General features: G+C 34.7%; 1 protein-coding gene across 2 annotated transcripts in view; it reads right to left on the minus strand.

The window, feature by feature from the left end:
* Positions 1–6,069, minus strand: part of Kansl1l (KAT8 regulatory NSL complex subunit 1 like) — an 84,719-nt gene that overhangs the window by 53,919 nt on the left and 24,731 nt on the right. The gene's annotated exons all lie outside the window — the stretch shown is intronic.

A 6,069-nucleotide genomic window follows, 5' to 3' on the forward strand; every position in this document is an offset into this window, starting at 1 on the left:
ATGACAAAGATGAACCAATACATATCAGTTACAACCACCAATGTAATTGGCCTCAGTTCACCAATCAAAAGAAACAGACTGAGACAACAGATCAAACAACAAGAGCCAACAACATGCTGTATACAAGAAACACACTTTACCAAAAAAGAAACACATAGACTAAAAGTTAAAAGATGGAAAACAATACTCAGTGCAACAGAAACCCAGAAAAAAGCAGGGGTAGTTACTACTGTAATCCCAAATACTGAGTACAGTCATTCAAGTATACATAATCCCTTTTCCAGACTTCTTCACAATCCAGAAAGTTATATTTATAATCCCATTGAGATGTTATTTGGAATCCCGGCAAGTTAATTTCAGTCTGTCACCTCCAATGCCACCCACGGCGAGAGTAAAGGCACCAAGACATATTCCAACTTAAGGGCAGCCAAGGGGTCCTGAGTCCAGTTCTCATGAGGATGTGTGACAAAGGCCTTGACCTAGGCCTCTCCTAGAAATTAGCTTGTGAAGAAGGAGGACGGCTCAGGGATGAGTCACAGTGAGGATGGCAGGAATTATGTGAGTAACTTGAGCTGGTAGTCAGGCAGGCAGAAAAGCATCTAGGCAAATGCAGAGATAAGGATATGCAGAAGGTTCTATTTGCGTAATTTTTTAAATAAAAAATAGCAGTTTATTTGACTCAAAGCAATTTGCATAATTTATTTAAGGTAGCAACTGAATTGTTTCAGGAGGCTGTTGGTTTGGTTTCTGATATGTAAACTTTTGTGCCCTGGAGAGTCATAGCCTCTCTCCTTGAGGCTCATACCTGTTGACATTCTTGGAGGTGACTAGCTGTACCATCCCACTGTGCTTAAATATTTTAGAGCACTATGGGAGGAAACAGGAGACTGTCTGATGGCTTTAGTGATTACATACCAATACCTCAACTGGCTTTATTTGCAATGTTTAGAGCCAGTTGAAGAGAAATAATACCATAGTCAGCTTTGTACATATCAGTATAAGGAAACAAGCTTCAGTATAATCAAAGTTGCAGCAATTTTCCTGCATTCGAGTCAAGTCACTCAAGTTGTCTCCCACAGTTACTTTGTTTGCAGACAATGTGAACTTCAAAAGAAATAAGCAAGGTCACTACATACTTGTTAGGGGAAAAATTCAAGAGGAAGACATAACAGTCATAAATATATATGCACCAAATATGGCAGCACCCAACATTAAGAGAAACATTAGTACACATGAAAAATTCAACTAAGCAACAACATGATTATAATGGGGGAACTCAGTACCCCACTATCACAAAGTAATCAACTAAACAAAAAAAAAATCAGCAAAGAAATAATAGAACCGAACCAAACCTGTGAAAAAAATGGACTTAGTACACATTTACAGTGTTCTACCCAACATCAGAATACACATTCCCCGCTGCGCATGGGATGTTCTCTAAAATACCACATACTAGCCCATAAGACATGCTGAGTAAATGCAAAGGAACTGAAATTATCCCATACATATTATCTGACTAGTGCAATAAAACCAGAAATTAAAGACAAAATAAGCCATAAAAACTGCATAAACACGGAAAATAAATATCACCCTCCTGAACAACCAGTGGTTACAGATGAAATTAAAGAAGAAATTTTTAAAAATGTATAATCAAATGAAAATGCAAATACAACTTTCCAAAACCTATAGGATGCAATGAAAACAATACTGAAAGGGAAATTTTTAGCGAATTCTCGCCATCAGGAAAATAGAGTGAGCACAAATAAACAACTTCATGCTACACCTCAGGCTTCTAGAAAGAGAAAAGCAAGTCAGGCCCAAAGCCCATACAAGGGAGGAAATTATAAAGATCAGAACAGAAGTTAATACAGCAGAGATCAAGAAAACAATACAAAGAATTAATAAATCAAAGAGTTGATTCTTTGAAAGAATAAATAAAACTGATAGACCTTTAGCCAACCTTATCAAGAAAAAGAAAAAAATTCATACAATAAGGAACAAAAATGGTAAAATATTTACAGATCCTATGGCAATTCAGAGAATCATTAATACCTACTTCAGAAATCTTTACTCACATAGGATGAAAAACACAGAAGAAATGCAGATTCCTAGAAACATAAGAACTATCTAAACTGAATCAAGAAGATATAAAAACTCTAAATAACACAATCAGTTTTTTTTTCCTAACTGCACTACAGAAACAATATCAGTTTATGAAACTGAAAAGGTAATTAAAAACTTACCAACAAAGAAAAGCCCAAGTCCTGATGGGTTTACAACTGAATTCCGTAAGAAATTTAGAGATTTTAATGTCAATTCTCCTTAAACTCTTTAATGAAACTGGAAAGGAAACAATACTCCCTAACTCATTCCTGGAGGCAAGTATTTCACTGATAACCAAAACCAGAGAAAGAATCAACCAAACAAAAGGACTACAGGCCAATATCCCTAACAAACATAGACACAAAAATCCTCAATACTATACTGGCAAACAGAATGCAGCAAATCATCATGACCAAGTGGGATTCATCCCAGAGATACAGGGATGGTTCAACATAGGCAAATCAATAAATGTAACACACCACATGAACAGAGCCAAAGTCAAAAACCATGTTATTATCTCAATAGATGCAGAAAAAGCTTTTCATAAAGTCAAACATTCACTTGTGATTATAAAAAAAAAAAACCCTAGAGAAAATCAGAGTAGATGGTCTTTACCTCATTCTGATAAAAGTCATCTGTGACAAGCCAAGAGCCAACATTATACTAACTGGACCAAAATTGAAAACTTTCACTCTAAATTCAGGAACAAGACAAGGATGTACATTATTACCATTCCTATTTAATGTAGTTTTGGAAATATTAGCCAGAGCAATTAGACGAGAGAGCAATAAAAGGAATATGCATAAGAAATGAAGTTAATTATCATTACTTGCAGATGACATGATACTCCACATAGAAGACCCCAAAATACTCCACCAAAAGACTTCTAGATTTCAGTAGTATACCTGGGTACAAAATCAACACATAAAAATTGGGAGCATTTCTGTACACAAACAACAAATTCACTGAGAGATAAAGTAGGGAAACAAAAACCTAATAGCATCCCCCAAAATCAAATACTTAAGAATCAATCTAATAAAGGAAATAAAAGATCTATACATTGAAAAGTACAGTACTCTGAAAAAGATTGAAGAGGATGCCAAAAAATGGAGAGATATCCCTTGGTCTTGGATAGGAGGAACCAACATTATTAAAATGGCCATATTACCAAAACTGTTAAACAGATTTAATACAATCCTGATCAAAATACCATCAGCATACCTCACTAATCTAGAGAAAATATTCCTAAAATTAATTTGGAAACTCAAGAGGGATCTAGAATAGAAAAGGAAATTCTGAGAAACAAAGGTAAGGCAGAAACATCACAATCCCTGACTTGAAATTATACTGCAAAGTTATTGTGATAAAATCAGCATGGTACTCACAAAAACAAAACAAAAAAAGATCTAAGGATCACTTGTACAGATTAGAAGATACAAACACAACTGCAAACATATACAGCCACCTTTTCTTTGACAAGGGACCAACTATGTTCACTGGAAGAAAGGCAGCCTCTTTAATAAGTGGTACTAGGAAAACTGGCTTTCCAGATGCTGAAGACCAAAACTATCTCCATGCACTAAAACTAAAGCCAAAATGGATCAAAAATCTAAATATTAAAACAGAAACACTAAGTGTACTAGAGTAAAAAGTAGGAATCTTGAAGACATAGGTGTAGGCAGTTTATGAACAAAAATCAAACTGCATAGGAAGTACTTTAAAGAATTAACAACTGAGATGTCATTAAAAAGTGTTTGCACGTCAAAACAAATAACCAACAGAGTGAAATAACCACAAAGTGGGAAAAAATTTTAGCCCACTGTACTTCAGACATAAGACTTCTATCTAGAACATACAAAGAACTGGGAAAAAAAAATCAGGATCCCCAAACTCAAAGACTAAATTCAAAAAGGGACATCTGAAATGAATACACACTTCTCAGATGAAGAAATACAAACAGCAAATAGATGAAAAAGCATTCAACATAATTGGTCATTCAAGAAATGCAAATTAAAAAAACACTGAAGTATAATAGCCATTCTTTCTCACTTCAGAAAGAACAGCTATTAAGAAGAAATCAACCTGGGGCTGGGGATTTAGCTCAGCGGCATAAGCACCTGCCTTGCAAGCAGGCAGTCGTGAGTTTGATCCCTGGTAACGATAAAAACGAAAAAGACAAAAAAAAAAAGAAGAAATAACAAATGCTGGCGGAGCTATGGGGAAAAAGGAACCCTTTTCCACTGTTGGTGGGAGTGTAGACTGGTGCAACCACTATGGAAATCACTGTGGGGATTCCTCAAAAAACTAGGATTAGAGGTCTCATTCGGCCTACCTATTCCCCTGCTAGGTATCATCCCAAAAGAATTAAGAACACTGTACCACAGGGACATATGTGCACCCATGTTTACAGCTGCACAATTTGTAATAGCCAGATCTTTGAAGCAACCCAAATGCCCATCAACTGAGGAATGGATAAAAAAGATGTGGTATTTTTATATAATGGAGTACTACTCAGCTATAGAAGGATAAACGAGGCTTTTCTAGGTAAATGGATTCAACTAAAGCCACAGTCATAAGTCAAGTAAGTCAGACTTACATGTGTAAACACCATACTGTCTCGGCAGTATAAAAACTGAAAGAGTAAATAAGATCCGAAAGTTACAGTACATATAGTAAAAGGAAAAGAAACTGCTCAAAGGGAATTATATTGTCTGATCAGTTTTGCGTCCCTGTATTGGTAACCTAAGCAACTATTTTGAGGATAACAATATGCAATATAACAACCATTGTTAAATTCCTATCATTTTGGTTTGAAATCCTGTATCGCTTTGTTGTTTTGCTTTTGTTCTTTTTGGTTTGCTTCCTGATTTTTCTGTTTTTTTTCCTTTTTAAAATTTTTTTTAAATAACCTTACCTTAAAAATTGTTGAAAGGGACATAAGACATTATATATTAATAAAGGTTTCAGTGTATTAGAAGATACAGAATTATAAATACAACAGAAGTGAAACTGAGAACACTGAAGGAGTAACTCAGTGGTTTTACAGATATTTACAGCCCCTCTGATAACTGTTGGAAGGAAATATACGCAGGATTTAAAACAATAAATTAACAGATTTATCAGAAATATACAAAAATCTACCCAGCAACAGCATATACATTCCCAAGTCTATTTGAATGATTTTTAAGAAGAGTCCACATGTGAGGCTACAAATTACATCTCAAATGATGGAAAATGGAAGGTATATTTTAAAATGTGTTTTGTAACCACAAAAGAATAAAGTAGATACCAATAACAGAAAAAAATGGAAATTTTGTGCAAGTGAAACAATATACTCTTACATAACCAACTGGGCAAAGAAAAATAAAATATCACAAAAGAAAATAGAAAATACAGATGAATGAAAAAAACTGTAACATACCAAAACTCATGGGACACAATAAAGTAGTGCTAAGAGGAATTTATAACTATAAACATATTTTTTAAAACTCTCAAATTAATAACCTAGTAAATCAATGGGAAAAAAAGCCTAAACCAAAATCTAGCTGAAAGAATAAACATCAGTCTCGATAAACTAAAATGACAGAAAAAAATGCAGAAAAACAAACTAAAAATGTTTGTAAAGATCAACAAAACTGACAGGTCTTTAGCTGAATGCACTAAGACATCAAAGACAAAAGAGTCAAACTGCTAAAACCAGAAAGGAAATTAAGGATAATGTTACTAATTCTAAAGAAATAAAAAGAATGACCGAATGTAATGAGTAACAGTATGTATAAAACTTTGTAACTTAGATAAAATGGTCAAATTCCTAGAAACACAAAACCTATGAAAACTAAACCACAAAGATAAGAAATGACAAGCAGCTCCACCAGCAAGGATGCTGTAAAGCACAAAGAGAGAGAAGTGTGCTGGCCAGCCTGGTCTGGTTCTGGAGAGATCCCCCAGGGTCCTGTGCTGAAGGCT

Source organism: Cavia porcellus, unplaced genomic scaffold (genome assembly GCF_034190915.1).
Source record: "Cavia porcellus strain 051 isolate PalLab524CR breed Dunkin Hartley unplaced genomic scaffold, mCavPor4.1 scaffold_26, whole genome shotgun sequence".
Taxonomy (NCBI): domain Eukaryota; kingdom Metazoa; phylum Chordata; class Mammalia; order Rodentia; family Caviidae; genus Cavia; species Cavia porcellus.